Source organism: Myotis myotis, unplaced genomic scaffold (assembly GCF_014108235.1).
Source record: "Myotis myotis isolate mMyoMyo1 unplaced genomic scaffold, mMyoMyo1.p scaffold_m19_p_7, whole genome shotgun sequence".
NCBI classification, from domain to species: Eukaryota; Metazoa; Chordata; class Mammalia; order Chiroptera; family Vespertilionidae; genus Myotis; species Myotis myotis.
The window spans coordinates 93492911-93509358 of NW_023416379.1; the positions used below are offsets into that span (position 1 = coordinate 93492911).

The 16448-nt window shown below is 40.6% G+C and overlaps 1 protein-coding gene across 1 annotated transcript in view; it reads left to right on the plus strand.

Annotated features, from left to right (window-relative positions):
* ILRUN (inflammation and lipid regulator with UBA-like and NBR1-like domains) overlaps positions 1–16448 on the plus strand; it is a 104259-nt gene that overhangs the window by 28478 nt on the left and 59333 nt on the right. The gene's annotated exons all lie outside the window — the stretch shown is intronic.

A 16448-nucleotide genomic window follows, 5' to 3' on the forward strand; every position in this document is an offset into this window, starting at 1 on the left:
CTAGTAAGATTTCTTCTGCCTGTTGAGTTAATCCCCATTCACACCCCCAACCTCATGCAACCACTAATCTTTTTTCTGTCTCTAAATAGTTGCCTTTTGTCTACTTTTTATATCAGTGGAGTCATATATGTGGCCTTTTGTATCTGGCTTCCATCATATAGTATAAATGGGCTGTTTGTACTTTTTGGCTATTATGAATAAAACTGCTATGAACATGGTCTTGCAAGACTTTGTGTGCATGTGTTTTTTAATTTCTTTTGGATAGATACCTAGGAATTGGTTGCTATTTTGCATAGTAAAGTTGTGTTTAATTTTTAAAGAAACCTGCCAAACTGTTTTCCAAAGTAAATACCATTTTATATTCCCACCAATAATGTAGGCGAAAGCTCTCTATGGATTTACTATAACCCCCCCCAACCCCCCCCCCCCCCGCCCCCCAGCAACTGTTTGAATTAAATTGCAAACATCAGGACATTCACCCCTTGGCCCTTAAGCAAAGGGCATCATCCTACATAACTGCAGTATCATTGTCACTCCCAAGGAATTTAGCATGTAAACAATAGGATTGTATATTATACTGTCCATATCTAGATTTCCTATTCCCAAAATGCCCTTTATAAGCCACCCTCTCCCACTTCAGCATCTTAAGCATTTAATGTTACATTTGGTTGTCATGTCTCTTTAGTAATCTTGAATCTAGAACAGTTCCTTTATGTCATTGACATTTTTTTGAATCCAGGCCAGTTGTATTCTAGAGTTTTCCATATTGTTGATTATTTTCTCACAATTAGATTCAGGTTTAACTTTTGTTTTTTTGCTAGAAATAATATATGAATGATTCTGTGTCTTCCATTGTATCACATCAGGAGGCATGTGCTAAATTAGAGTATTTGGTTAAGATGATGGCCACCTGTTTTTCCCCTTTGTAATTAATAAATAATCTGTGAGAGACTGTGAGGATATCATTTTCCCCCAGCAATATTTCTTCCATCTTTCTTAAATATCCATTTTTCATCCTTTCCTGAGTCATTTTTTGCATAAGTGGTTGTAAAAAGGTAATTTCCTAATTCTCTTATTCCTTTATTTATTAGTTGTTGGTCTCCTGTAAAGATATTGCTAATTTTTTATTTATTTTTATTAATTTTTAAAATTATTATTATTTTTTGCTGATTTTTAAAATGGAACTTATCATGTTGGAGCCATGAAGGATTTTATGGTGAAAGAAGCAAAATTTTGGTTATTTTTTGGTATAGCTTATCAGTGTGGACTTAAGTGTATTTGCGTTACTCTTTAAAGAGAATGATCTCCTTGAATTTGTGAAGCTTGAAATACAGAAACTCCTTTACTGAGTTTCCATTATTTGGGATGTTTGCTGCCTTTCTCTCTTTGAGAGATTACTCTTTTTTAGGGAGAATCTGAAAAGACTACATGTAATTATTTTTCTCCTTAATTTTTATTAGTTTTTCTTTGTAAACCAAAATGGATAGTCCCCCCTTTCCCCATGTTTCTTTGGATGGCTTTTTGATTGATTTTTTTTGTAGTAATTTAACTGGTGTTAATTATGCAGTGTCATGCAAAAGTAGCCTGTTTTTAAAAATCCTTTCCTTCTGTAATGTATAAGAAATGTCATAATTGGATGAGGTGTTTAAACCTGATTTCTTGTCATCTGAATAACTCATTGTCCAGAACATTAAAACATTAACAGAGTATGTGAGAATGTTTGTAAGTATCACAGGACTTTTAGAGGAAATCTTCTTTAAATATTGTCTTTCTTGTTTTCTCAATGATTATTTCTACTAAGATGGCAGCAGTCTCTGATATGTTTATACTGTAATTTTATTAGTTTTTAAAGGAAAAAGAGGCCCTAGCTGGTTTGATTCTGGTCAATTGCAGGCGTGTGCAGGAGGCGACCAATTGATGTGTCTCTCTCTTAACTAATGTTTCTCTCTCTGTGTCTCTCCCCCTCCCTTCCACACTCTCTGAAAATCAATGGGGAAAAAATATCCTTCGGTGAGGATTAACAACACCACCAACAAAATAATAATAATAAAGGAAAAAGTGATCTGGTCCCCTCAGGTTTATGAACTATCTCATAAAGTCTGACTTTTTATCATATTCTTTCTCCAAGTTAATTCTAATTTAATTTAGTCCCCTAGCTCTAAGTGTATAGCTTTTAAGGTACCTATCTTACAGATACCTGAGAGCAGCCAAATATACCTACAGGGTATTGGAGATGGGTTGGCTGGAGAATGAATAGAGTTGGCATTAAATGCTATGTGGCATTTTTGGTAGTGATGATAGTTTTGTTTTGGTTTTATCATATTAAATAGAACTTGGCTAAGGTTTATTTACCTTTTGGTTCCTCGAGAATAAGATTGATAACATAGGGCTTTAGATGTGTACCTTAGTATGCAGTTTTGGAGGTGACGTATTCTTAGGTGTACTTTTGTATTATCTTCGAAGATGGTGTTGTCAATGTTGTTCTACAGAGGAGATGAAACTGAAGAGGCTTTGAAGTTGGGCCCTGTAGCACACCATCAGTAAATCTCAAAGGCAAGGCATATTAGACAGGTGTGGAGCATTTTAATTAAAGGTATATGTAAAATGTGTGTGGTATTTCTTTCAAAGCCCATGCTTTTTTCTCTGTATGTAGAAACAACAGCTAGATTTATGAATGGAGTGTTGCTCCATAGCTTAGCGTTTTGGCACTTTATATCTACTTTTAAAAATCGAAAGTTCCTGTCCGGCCAGCCTGGTTCAGTGGTTGAGCATTGACCTGTGAACCAGGAGGTCACAGTTCGATTCCCAGACAGGGCACATGCTTGGGTTGGGGGCTCGATCCCCAGTGTGGGGTGTTCAGGAGGCAGCCAGTCAATACTTCTCTCTCATCATTGATGTTTCTATCTCTCTCCCTCTCCTTTCCTCTCTGAAATCAATAACAAAAATATATATTTTTTAAAAATCAAAAGTGCTTAAATAAATAAATAAATAAACATCTTTTTAAAAAATATTTATTGATTTCAGAGAGGAAGGGAAAGGGAGAGAGATAGAAACATCAATGATGAGAGAGAATCATTGATTGGCTGCCTCCCTGCAACTCCTTTATGTGCCCCTGACCGAAATTGAACCCCAGACCCTTCAGTCCGCAGGCTGATGCTCTATCCACTGAGCCACACCAGCTAGGGAAAAATAAACGTATCTTTAATGGATATTTGACTTCTTAAAAGCAGAATTATGAAGAAGGAAATGACAGCAGAAAACAGCACCCTTTAAAATTGCAATCTTTCTTTAATCTGCCTTAATATTCATAATTTTTGTCTTTGATGATGAACATTATCAAATATACTAGAGGCCCAGTGCATGAAATTCATGCATGGGGGCGTGTGTGTCTCTCAGCCCAGCCTGCACCCTCTCCAATCTGGGACATCCCTCTCATAATCCAGGACTGCTGGCTCCTCACCACTCTCCTGCCTGCCTGCCTGATTGCCCCTAACCACTTCTGCCTGCCAGCCTGATCGCCCCCAACTGCCCTCCCCTGCCAGCCTGATCGATGCCTAACTGCTCTCCCCTACCAGTCTGGTCGCCCCCAACTGTCCTCCCCTGCAGCCTGGTTCCCCCCAACTGCCCTCCCCTGCAGGGCTGGGCCCAGCAAGAAGGGAGAGGAATAGAGAGTTAGAAACATCAATGAGAGAGAAACATTGATCAGCTGCCTCCTGCACACTCCCCACTGGGGATGTGCCCGCAACCAAGGTACATGCCCTTGACCGGAATCAAACCTGGGACCCTTGAGTCCACAGGTCGATGCTCTATTCGCTGAGCCAAACTGGTTAGGGCGAATGTTGGTACTCTTGAAGTTGTCCCAGAGGCTCCTTACAATCTCTTCATATTTTTGGATTTTTTTCTCTCTTCTGATTGGGTGTGTTTGCTTCCTCATATTCCACATCGATTTGATTCTCAGAATCCTCTACTCTATCGCTGAATCCCTGTAAATTATTAATTTTAGTTAGTGTATGCTTAATTTCTAATGGTTCTTTTTCATGTCTTTGACATTCTCACTAATATTCTTGTAAGTCTCACTAAGTCCCTTGAAGCTCTCATTAAGATCCTTAAGCAACCTTGAACTTTGTATTGAGTAGTTTGCTTGTTTCCATTTTTCATTTAGTTTTTTTTTCCCCTTGGAGATTTCTTTTGTTCTTTCATCTGTGACATGTTTCTTTGTCATTGCATTTTGGCAGCTTCCCTGTGTTTGTTTCTTTATATTAGATAAAGCTGTTATGTCTTGGTAGATTAGCCTTGGTGTGGTCCAGTGGCTCAGCCTCCCCAGTTACCTGAGCTGGGCACTCTAGGTGTGCCCCTGTGGGAACTGTGTGCACTGTCTTGTTGTAGTTGAGCCTTGATTGCTGTTGGCATCACTGGGAGTTGACCTCCAAGCTAATTGACTGTGAGGACCAGCTCTGACTACAGTGGAAGATCTGTTGTGCAGGAGACACCCTCTTGGAGCAGGACTTGCTTCAGTGGGGATTTGGTGCTCACTGAGTCTGCTCCCTGTGGGAGTCATGTGCGATGTGTAGAGTTGTAATCCAGTATGGTGTGAAGTTGTCCAGCAGGTGCACTGGCTATGGGAGGTTAAAGTCAGCCATTGCCTGGGGCCACCTGGCAGGAGTTACAGAGAGATCTGCAGGTGTCTGCTACTTGTATTGGGCTAGGACAGCCGTGGGCAAACTACGGCCCACGGGCCGGATCCGGCCCGTTCGACTGTTCTATCTGGCCCACGGAGCCGAAAGAGCAGAGGGTTCTCTTGCTCTCCCCTCCGCTCCTTCACCAGCAGCAGTGTTAACATGTATTAGTTCACACAAACACTCCATCCATGCTTTTGTTCCGGCCCTCCGGTCCAGTTTAAGAACCCATTGTGGCCCTCGAGTCAAAAAGTTTGCCCACCCCTGGGCTAGGAAGTGCCTAGGTGAGGCCCAGCTGTGAAGCAAGGTAGGCTGGTGGTGGGCCAATTATTGATAGGTTGGGGCATGCTGATTCCAGCTGCTGCTTGTTTAAGAGATTTTAGGAAAGTCTGAAGCCTGAGCCAGGACAGGCCATTCATATGGAAAAGCAGCTGCAAACAGCTTGGGTGGTGCTGCAAATTGGATGGGGTGGGGTCTCAGGGAATCACCAGGGCGGAGCGAACAGTATGGTCCAGGCTTATGGAAATTCAGATATGGCTGCCTGTGAGCTCTGCGATGGGGGTAGGTCCCAGCATAGAAATAATGACCCCTGCCGCCCCCATCAGCCAGTGTCGCGGGCAGCGGAACCCTTGGGGGTCAAGGCTCGCTCCTGTGGAAGCCGCCACTGCCACCAGAGCGTCTGCCCTGTCCCCTCCATCACCATGCTGGCACTCATCTCTGGCCTGTGAGCTGGTTCCGCTCCCTCTTCTGGGAGAAGGAGATGGAGCTGATGTCCTGGGGCTGCAGTTCTGGGACAAGCCCACCTTCCTCACTGTCCTCACGGAGCCATTGCCAACCACATCTGGCCCAGCACCACTCTCTCCACTCTCCAGTCCCCTTTCCCGCAGCCTTCCTCCATGGAAGCTGCCTTTGCTTCCCGTGAACGCAAATGAAATAGGATTAATCAAAGAATATCTCCACCAAAGACCTTGAACTAAAGAAGAAATAAAGTCACTAATATACATGAGAAACGTTAACTTCAAAGGCTGATAGTTTGCTTTCTGAGTGTCAATTGAGAGGAGCTCTACAAGCCAGTAAAAGGCGAGATATTTACCAAAGAAAAAAAATAAGGCTGAATTTTCTGCAACCATTTCTCTTAATTGATGTTCCATATATGCCACAGCATAAAAAGAGATTTTCATTTACTCAAAGCGAAGTTTGACCAGAAATAATTAGCAAATTGTTAGAAAATAATAACTATAAGAAAATTGAGAAAAAACAACTAAAAGACGGAACGGACATCATCCAGAACCACAGGAAGGCTGGCTGAGTGGAAATTCTACAACTAGGAGGAAAGAGAATATCATACCCAGACTCAGAGGAGGCGCAGTGCTGAAGTGAAATACTAAGGTGCGGAGTGCACGCGGAGCGGGCTGGCGGCGGAGGGCGCGGTTGTTGTTTTCAATCGGGAGGGAGTCTCAGACTCTGAGCTCCAGATCCGGGCGAGTCTCTAGGGACCCAGACTCAAACAGGAGAAGCGGGACTGTCTGGCTTCAGTTGGAACTCGAAGGCAGCTTTCTCTCTGAGGTTTGCAGCGGTTGCTGGGACTCTGTGAGGTAGAGCCCCTAGGGACGGAACTGAGAGCAGCCATAACTACTCGTTCCGGCCCGCCCTGTAGATCCCCGGGGACCCACCCCACCCAAGCCCTGCGCAGAGCCATTTGCCGGATAGCCTCAGGCAAACGCTAGATTAGCACCGCCCTAGAGATCCAGCACAGAAGCTCTCCCACTGTAGACACAGCGGACTCTCATAGCCAGTTAGCCTGGAGGTCAAATCACCCCCGGTATTGCTGACAACAATCAAGGCTTAACTACAACAAGACTGCGCACAAAGACCACTAGGGGGTGCACCAAGAAAGCATAAAAAATGCAGAGACAAAGAAACAGGACAAAACTGTCAATGGAGGATATTGAGTTCAGAACCACACTTTTAAGGTCTCTTAAGAACTGTCTAGAAGCCGCCGATAAATGTAGTGAGATCCTCAAGAAATCTAATGAGACCCTCGATGTTATGATAAAGAACCAACTTGAAATTAAGCATACACGGACTGAAATAACGAATACTATACAGACTCCCAACAGCAGACCAGAGGAGCGCAAGAATCAAGGCAAAGATTTGCAATGCGAAGAAGCAAAAAACACCCAACCAGAAAAGCAAAATGAAAAAAGAATCTGAAAATACGAACATAGTGTAAGGAGCCTCTGGGACAGCTTCAAGCGTACCAACATCCGAATTATAGGGGTGCCAGAAGATGAGAGAGAGCAAGATATTGAAAACCTATTTGAAGAAATAATGACAGAAAACTTCCCCCACCTGGTGAAAGAAATAGACTTACAAGTCCAGGAAGCGCAGAGAACCCCAAACAAAAGGAATCCAAAGAGGATCACACCAAGACACATCATAATTAAAATGCCAAGAGCAAAAGACAAAGAGAGAATCTTAAAAGCAGCAAGAGAAAGAAACTCAGTTACCTACAAGGGAATACCCATACAACTGTCAGCTGATTTCTCAACAGAAACTTTGCAGGCCAGAAGGGAATGGCAAGAAATATTCAAAGTGATGAATACCAAGAACCTACAACCAAGATTACTTTATCCAGCAAAGCTATCATTCAGAAGTGAAGGCCAGATAAAGAGCTTCACAGATAAGGAAAAGCTAAAGGAGTTCATCACCACCAAACCAGTATTATATGAAATGCTGAAAGGTATCCTTTAAGAAGAGGAAGAAGAAGAAAAAGGTAAAGATACAAATTATGAACAACAAACATGCACCTATCAACAAATGAATCTAAGAATCAAGTGAATAAATAATCTGGTGATCATAATAGAATCAGAGACATAGAAAGGGAATGGACTGACTATTCTTGGGGGGGGGGGAAGGGGTGTGGGAGATGCGGGAAGAGACTGGACAAAAATCGTGCACCTATGGATGAGGACAGTGGGTGGGGAGTGAGGGCGGAGGGTGGGACGGGAACTGGGAGGAGGGGAGTTATGGGGGGGAAAAAAGAGGAACAAATGTAATCTGAACAATAAAGATTTAATTTAAAAAAAAGAAAATTGATATAAGACAGTGATGGTGAACCTATGACACACATGTCAGAGGTGACACACGAACTCATTTTTTTGGTTGATTTTTCTTTGTTAAATGGCATTTAAATATATAAAATAAATATCAAAAATATAAAAAAAAAAAAGAAAAAAAAAATAATGACCCCTGAGAACACCCCTGTCTGGGAGAAAGCTTCACCCTAGTTCCTGCACCCGTGCTAGACAGTCCAGTTCCTTCCTCCCTGTATATCCCTGGATTTCCCCAAAGCCGCCTCCTGGTGCTGAAGCTCAGAGGAAGCGAGATTGTGTAAGTTTGTGCGCTTTTAAGAGGAACACCTGGCACTCCTGCAGCCTCTGTGTCACTCAGCCACAATCCCCGCTGGTTTTTACATCTTGAAGTTATGGGAACTTCTCTTCCAACCTCTGGAGCTCTGGGCTGGGGGTCTGGTGTGGGGCTGGAACCTTCTGCTTCTCTTGGAAGTCCTTGGAGATATCCCTCCTGATTAAAAAAAATGCCACGCGTGGGTGCCAGACCAGCTTGTCCCACACCTCCGCCCCTCCTACCGGTCTCAGTGTGCTGCTTCTTTACTTCTCTAGTTGTAGGACTTCCACTCAGTAAGATTTCAGGCAGTTCTGAATGATGGTGGTTCTGCATTTTAGTTGCAATATTCATGTTGTTGTGGGAGGCAGCATTTACCTATGCTGCCATCTTTGTTCTTTGCAAAGTCGTCCTTATTGCTGTCCCCCTGGTTCTGTCTTCCAGTTCTCTCTCACTCTTAAGGAAGTGATCACATGGAGTTTACCTGGATTATCCAGGATAATTTCCCTATTTTCAGGTCAGCTGACTAGCAAATCTAATTCCCTGTTGCCATGCAGCATAACATGTATACACATTATAGGAATTAAGACATTATTGAGATGATGACAGTGTTCTAAAACATCGTGATGGTTTTGCAGTTTTTTACTAAAATCATTGAAATGTACAATTGAAATGGGTGAATTTTATGATACATAAATTTTTTCCCTTTATTTATTAAGGTATTTCATGTGTGTCCTCATCCCCTCATTAGCCCCCCACCCCCCTATGCTACAGAAATTTTACTTCAATGAAATTGAGTGTGTTTTTTGTTTGTATTTTAAAACATTTAGATGTTTTCCTTTGCTTTTAGGAGTAAGTCCAGATTTCTTAATGAAGCCATCAAGTACATGAAAAGGTGTCTAAGATCATTGGTAAATGCAAATCAAAACCACAGTTAGATATCCCTTTATATTCACGAGGATGGCTGTAATGAAATGAAAAAGAAATTAAGTGTTGGTGAAGCTGTGGAGAAATAGGGAAAACTCATATATTGTTTGTGGAAATGTAAATAAAATGGTTCAGCTACTGTGGAAAACAGTTTGTCAGTTCTTCAAAATATTAAACATAGAATTGCCATATGACCCAGCAGTTGTACTCCTATATATATATATATGTGTGTATATATATATATATATATATATATATATATATATATATATATACATATATATATACACACACATACACACACACACTCAGACACTTGTATAGGAATGTTTATAGCAGCATTACTCATAATAGTCAAAAGGTATAGCCGGCTGGTATGGTTCAGTGGTTGAGCGTCGACCCATGAAGCAGGAGGTCATTGGCTCAAGTCCCAGTCAGGGCACATGCCCAAGTTGCGGGCTCAATCCCTGGTGGATTATGCAGGAGGCAGCCAATTGATATTCCGCTCTCATCAATGTTTCTCTCTCTCCCTCTCCCTCCCTCTCCCTCTAAAAAAATCAATAAAAACATATTTTTTTTTTTTTTACAAAAAGGTAGAAACACCCAGATACCCATCATCAGATGAATGGATAAACAAAATATGATATGTACATACAATAGAATATTATTCAGCCATATGCTTCCATTTGGGATGAATCTTGAAAACATTTTAAGTGAAAGAAGCCAGACACAGAAGGTGGCATATTGATTTTATGACCCCTTTTATATAAATTATCCAAAATAGGCAAATTTATAGAGACAGAAAGCAGATTAGTGGCTCCCAGGGGAGGAAAAATGAGTGAGTACTCAATGGGTGTTCTTAATGGGTATAAGGTGATGAAAAAGTTCTGTAACTAGAAAGAGATGGTGTTTGCACAGCATTGTGAATGCACTAAATTCCAACATATTATATACTTTTTAAAGTAATTGTATGTTATGTATGTTTTATACCAGCATTGTTTTTGTTTAAAGGAAAAATAGTTTGATCCTGACATATTATCAAAGTCACTTAGAAATTAAACTCCTGCCCTGTCATTGTGGCTTGGTGTTTGAGCATCAACCTGTCAACCAGGCGGTCATGGTTCAATTCCCAGTCAGGGCACCTGTCTGGATTTTGGGCTTGATCCCCAGGAGGGAATGTGCATAGGCCCTGGTCAGGGCACATATAAGAACCAACGAGTGAATGCATAAATAAGTGGAATAACAAATTGATGCTCCCCCCCCACCCCACTTCTTCTCTCTCTGAAGTCAATTTTGTAAAAATGATGGTGTGACCTTTGTTGTTCCTCTTAATGGAATTTTCCACAAGTTCTTTTTTCTTACTGTCTTCACATACTAAATAGTATCCATGTGTTAATTTTTAGGTTTTAAAATAGTGAGGGATTTCTTTAGCCCATTTCCTATTCTCTACCTGCAGTCATCTTTCTGTTTTAATGAAAGTCTCGTTTTCTTTTCAGGTCATAAAAGTTACGATAGTCTTAAATACATATTTTTGGGCCCCCCTCTTTGTTCTTCCATGTTAGATTCCAGTTGAGTTGATGTTGGAAAGTCCTAGTAAGAACCACCATCTGTTTTGCTGATCCTCTTTTTAGTCAGGTTTTTCTTCCTCCTGATCCTGGGGAGGGAAACTAAGGGATGAGTATTACTTTATGTCCAAAGATGTTATTGCCCATGCTTCATTGGATTGGTTCATTATTCTGATTTCCCATTTTAATTTGTAACCAGACAAGATGGGTTGTTTTCTCTTTCTCATTATTTGTATCATTTTGAATTTCCTAATCAGAGAATGGAAAAAGAAGGTATCTAATTATATGTCCTTGAGAATCTGAGCTAATACTCAGACTTCTGGCATTCCTTTTTGAATTTCGATTTCCTGACTTTAACTGTTTTTTACCCCCATTTTTTGGGTGATGTTCCTGACTGTATATTCAATATATAGATTACTTTTCTTATAAGACCAATAATCTGACTTATATATGTATACAGAGTACAAAAATAAATGTTCTCTTTGTAAATATATGCAACGTTATTTGACCACTTTAAAGAATTCAGCTTAACAAGAAGGTTAAAATTATTGTGTTTATAGAATTCATGATGGAAATTAATATGTTCTTAAGAAAATCAGATGTTTAGAGTGTTACTAGCTAATTAGAAAATTCCAGGTAAGTTAAAAAGTGTTATGCTTTTAAATATATATGGTTCAAAATTATATTAATAACTGATTCTATAATAAAAAATTATAAATAATAGTAAATTTTACTAATAGCCAAGAGTAAGTTACTTACCTGTTAGTTCATCTGTGTCTTTATAAAATGAAGGTTGGGCAATATTGCTTCTGAGTTACAAAATTGCATTTCATCAGGGAACACATATCAGCATCACCACATTCTTTTACTTGAATTGTGTTAAGCTGATAATCAGGGCAGTTGAAATTGTATTGTGCACCAAGCCCATTTTTTCAGCCCAAGTAGAAAAAGTTGCCTTGGACTGATAGCCTCAGGATGAGAGGCAGTTGACAGTTGGAGCTTTCCTTGCTTGAGTGTCCCTGGTTTGCTACAAAATCTTTTCTTAGAGGCAGGGGCTTCCCCTGTGTTGCTATCTATTATATCGCTGGTTCCAAGTAGAGTGCCTACCATGTGAATAAATGCTCAATAATTAAATATTTGTTGAATGAATGAAATACAACCTGGTGCATTTACACACATTGTCTGATGCAACCTTCACAGTCGACCTTATAATGCCAACCTTGTAATATAAAATACAAGCCAACCTTATAATACAAAAAACTCAGGTTTGCCGTTGAATAAACTGACATAGATGCTTAGTCACTTGTTTAAAGCCCAGAGGTAGGAGCCGCCTCTTCAACAATGTCACTTGTAAAATTTTTACCATTTAAAAAAAATATGTTCTTATTGATTTTAGAGCGAGAGAAAAGGAGAGAGAGAGAGACATCGATGTGAGAGAAACATTGATCGGTTGCTTCCCCCACAGAAACCTGCAACCTAGGCATGTGCCCTGACTGAAACTGGTGAACTCTTGGATGCTCCGGACAACACTCAACCAACTAAGCCACACCGGCCAGGGCCATTTTAACCATCTTTAAGTGTCTAGTTCTGTAGCATTAAATATATTCACAGTGTTGTGCAACTATCACCATCATTTATATTAGCCTGTGCCTTTTTCCTCCACTGTTACACTGCCTTCCTTTGTTCTTTCAACCATCTGATATCAGATTAAAGCCTCTTTTTCTTTTTTGTTAAGCCAAAAAGGAACCTGGAAGTTTAAACTTTCAGACTGGACTGAATACTGAGTCTGTGTTTTAACCCTTTGCGGTCGTTTGTCTACTCTCAGCCACCAAAGCTTTTTTACCGTTCCGGTCGTATGTCTGCTCTCAGCCACCACAGCAAGGAACCGTACGAATCTTAACTCTATTCATTCATGTATCAGTTCATAATTTCTCTGAAAGCTCTTAAGTGTCTAAGCGACCTTGTCACGAACCAAAACATTGCCCCGACAAATCGGAGATATCGAAACTCAATATAAACAAACGCGGTCATTCCACACTCGCCATGCAAAACACCGTGGCGAGTCAGTCGCCTTTTGAGAGTGAAGAAATCGACAAGCTTCGGAGATACTTCGCAGAATTTCAAATAAAGCTTTACAAATTACGTTTAACTGTAATTAGGCATTCTCGCTTGTTAAGATATTTCAAAATAATACTCCAAAATGGCAAAAAGAAAGTTACCGAAAGAAGTGTACTGCGAATCTGAAAGTAACGATGAAGAGTTTTATTTTGGCACCTTGAATACTGACTCTGACGTAGAAAGTGATAACGTTTGTAGTGATTCTACTAGTAGTGACGTAGTTCCAAAAAAGAATTAATAAATCTTGTTTATCCTTCATAATCTTGCATGTTATGTATCACTGCTCTTTCAATGGAAATTAATTCCAACCAGTACGACACCCATGTCCAAATTTAATATGAACGCACAGGGTTAACTTTCTCATCTCGTCAGTCAGCTCTGTTTCATGTAGAATTCCTTATCCTATATAATAAAAGGCTAATATGCAAATTGTCCCCTCCACTGGGAGTTTAACCTGGAGTTTGATCAGGGGGTGGGGCAGGCCAGCCAACCAACCGCCCGTGGGCCCCGCCCTCCTTCCCTAGTTGGTTAATAATAGCTGAGTATGTTGTTTTGAATGGGAATACGTGCTATCATGTCTACTTGTTCTTATACTGAATTGGGGCTGTTTGGTCTATTCCTGCTGTTTCTTGACCCAGTGAGTCAGTGATCAAAATGGCGCAGAGGAGCCACACACCCACATTTTGAGCTGTGTACCTCAGAGCACCACTGGGCTGAAGTCCACTCTCCACTGTGTACTTGGGAAATGAGTTTGCTTTGTCATCCTCCCTCCTGCTTTCTGCCAGGAGTCCAGTTCACTACTTTCAGTTTCACTTTGGGCTTTAAAAATCTTTCTCTGCCTGAATTACCTATAGGTACAAATAAGGAGTTTGATGCTTGGCTGTGGGATGAATTGAGATGTGTGCAAGATTTGAGGAGGGGAATGAATCTGTCTCCGGAGAGGTGCTGGACTTTTCAACTTGTGTTTCTGCTGCAATGGTCTCAAAGTTCTGTCTGATGCCAGGCAGAGCCAGAGATGAAATATGACACATACTGGGAATGAGAATTGGCATTTGGTCCTGAGTGCACAGTGTCTTCTCTCCCAAGTGTATTTTACAGCCAAGTGAATAGAGAATAAGTCAGCAGGCTACTTGCTGGAGACTTGAAGCAGGAAAATGATCTTTAAAAAAAAAAAAATCCTTATCCAAGGACATGCTTAAAGAGAGGAGGAGATGGTGAGGAAGGGAGGGAGAGAGAAAGAAAACATCCGTCGGTTATCGGTTGCCTTCCGTAGTTGCCTTCTGTATGCTTCCCTGACGGGATCAAACCCACAACCCAGGTATGTGCCCTGACTGGGAAGCAACCTTTCAGTGCATGGGAGGATGCTGAACCAACTGAACCACTCTGGCCAGGCAGAAAAAATGATCTCTATAAAAAGTTTTCAGAAGAACAAAATGGAAACGGCTTATTTTTATCTCCCGCCAGTCCCTAAGTGAAAGGCTGATTCTGGATGTATTCCTAAGTCCATTTGTGGGAAGGAGAGGCGGGCTTCCCCAAGATTGACCAATCATATATTCTTCACTTTGGATCACAGTCAGCTGGATCAGGAAGTTGCAGGGTGACTAAAGTACAAGCCCTCCCATTGAATAGTCAAGCAAATGGACACAGTTTGGCCCCCGGCCCAGCACTGCTCCATGTAAATTTTATCTAGCACACAAAGAACTGGCTCACAGCTGGTGGTGCTGTAATTCCAGGCATTACTGACTAATATAGCAGGCCACCATTGCATGACCTGAGGTGGCTGCTCTAAATATAGCCAGCCTTTCTGGCTGATGCAAACACCTGGAGGAGCAGGCAGGCCCCCCAGCAGAAAAAGTATTTACTGTTGATAGCATGTCTGTTGAACATTAGACTGTGTACTATGTCAGACCTTATTTCATGCTACGCTTATGCATAATTAAAGACAATTCACTGGATCCATTGGCTTATGGTTGGGTTATGCTTAGCAAAAAATGCAATTTATGTTGTTGCCTACTGTGGGGACTAGGAATGATGTCACTAGTTTGAGTAAGACCATGGGAGAAGCAGTTAATGTAATTACTGACAATTTCTTTCCTCTCTCTAATGAACAGGGCTTACTTAAAACACTTTAGTGGCCTTTGGTTTCTGGCACTGATATACCAAGCTTTCAGTCATGTGATTCGGTTCAGTAAGGGACTCTTGTTTGTGTGCTTGGTAGTTCCTTCTGACGTAAGGGGGTTTGTGAGTAATTAAAAAGAACACCAACATTTACAAAATGGTGCTTCCAAAAAAGAAACTACAAATGTCTCCTAAACAGGTAAAAGATACCCTCTCTCACAAAAGGAAAAAACCATTTTAAGACCTCATTGAGATCTTATTTTTTACCTATCAGATTGACAAAAATCCAAAATGTTGGAGAATTACTGTTGATGAGCAAATAGGGAAATAGACACTCATACATTCTTGGTGGGAGCATTCATTAAATGAATAACTTTTATTGAGGGAAGTTTAGAATAAATATATATATATATCACGTTCAAAGGCTGTTGAATTGTGTTGTTTACCCATATCTTCAGAAAAAAATCACTTCTGTCGTGGTAAACAACCTGCTTCTCTGTTTATAATGATCTGACCCTCTAGCAACTTCAGCGTGAAATTATAGCTAATTTGCCTACAAATGTCAGGTGGTCATAATCATCTGGCCACTCAGTGTATATTAAAACCATAAATATATACCCTTTGACCCAGCAGTATCATTTAGAGGAATTTATCCTATAGATGCACTTGCTGAGTGCATAAGCTTATTTATGGAAGAATTAAAGCTTGGAAACAATCTCAAAAGTGGACTGGTTACATAAATAATGATTTATCTATAAAATGGACACAGATATAAAAAACAGTAAGGATACTCATTATGTACTGATATAGAAATGTCTTCATGGTACAGTGTTGAGTGAATAAAGCAAAGAGCAGTGTCTAATATGTTGCTACGTGTGTAAAAAGGCGTGAAATAATATATATTATTTGTACATAAGTAAGTTCTGGAAAGATATTTAAAGTTATATGAACGATTATGTGTGTTTAGGAAAGGAGATAAGATGGGTATTTTCACTGTATGAAACTTCTTAAACCATGTGCATATATTGCTTTTTTAAAAAAAAAAAAAATTAGAATGTTTTAAAAAGTGGAGCTGCTTTGACTTTCAGCCATAGTTGCCAGAGGAGTTCTCTTTTAATTGACTTGCTGTACTCATACTTGCTATCCATGTGGGTAAGAGGGAAATTTCCTCATATTGTAGCTCAGCGGTTCTCACCCTGTGGGTCGTGACCCCTTTGGCGGTCGAACGACCCTTTCACAGGGGTCGCCTAAGACCATCCTGCATATCAGATATTTACATTACGATTCATAACAGTAGCAACATGACAGTTATGAAGTAGCAATGAAAATAATTTTATGATTAGGTCACAACATGAGGAACTGTATTTGAAGGGCCAGAAGGTTGAGAACCACTGTATGTAGCTGATGGGGATAATATTTGTTGCCTCCTAAAATTTTACTCATTTTTTAGAGAGAGGAGGAGAGGGAGGGAGAGAGAGACAGACAGACACAGAGACACATCCATGTGAGAGAGAAACGTGGATCAGTTGCCTCCTGCAGCGCCCCAACTGGGGATTGAACCTGCAACCCTGGTATGTGCACTACTAGGAATTGAATGGCCACCTCTTGGTGTACGGACGGGACTACATCTGACCAACTG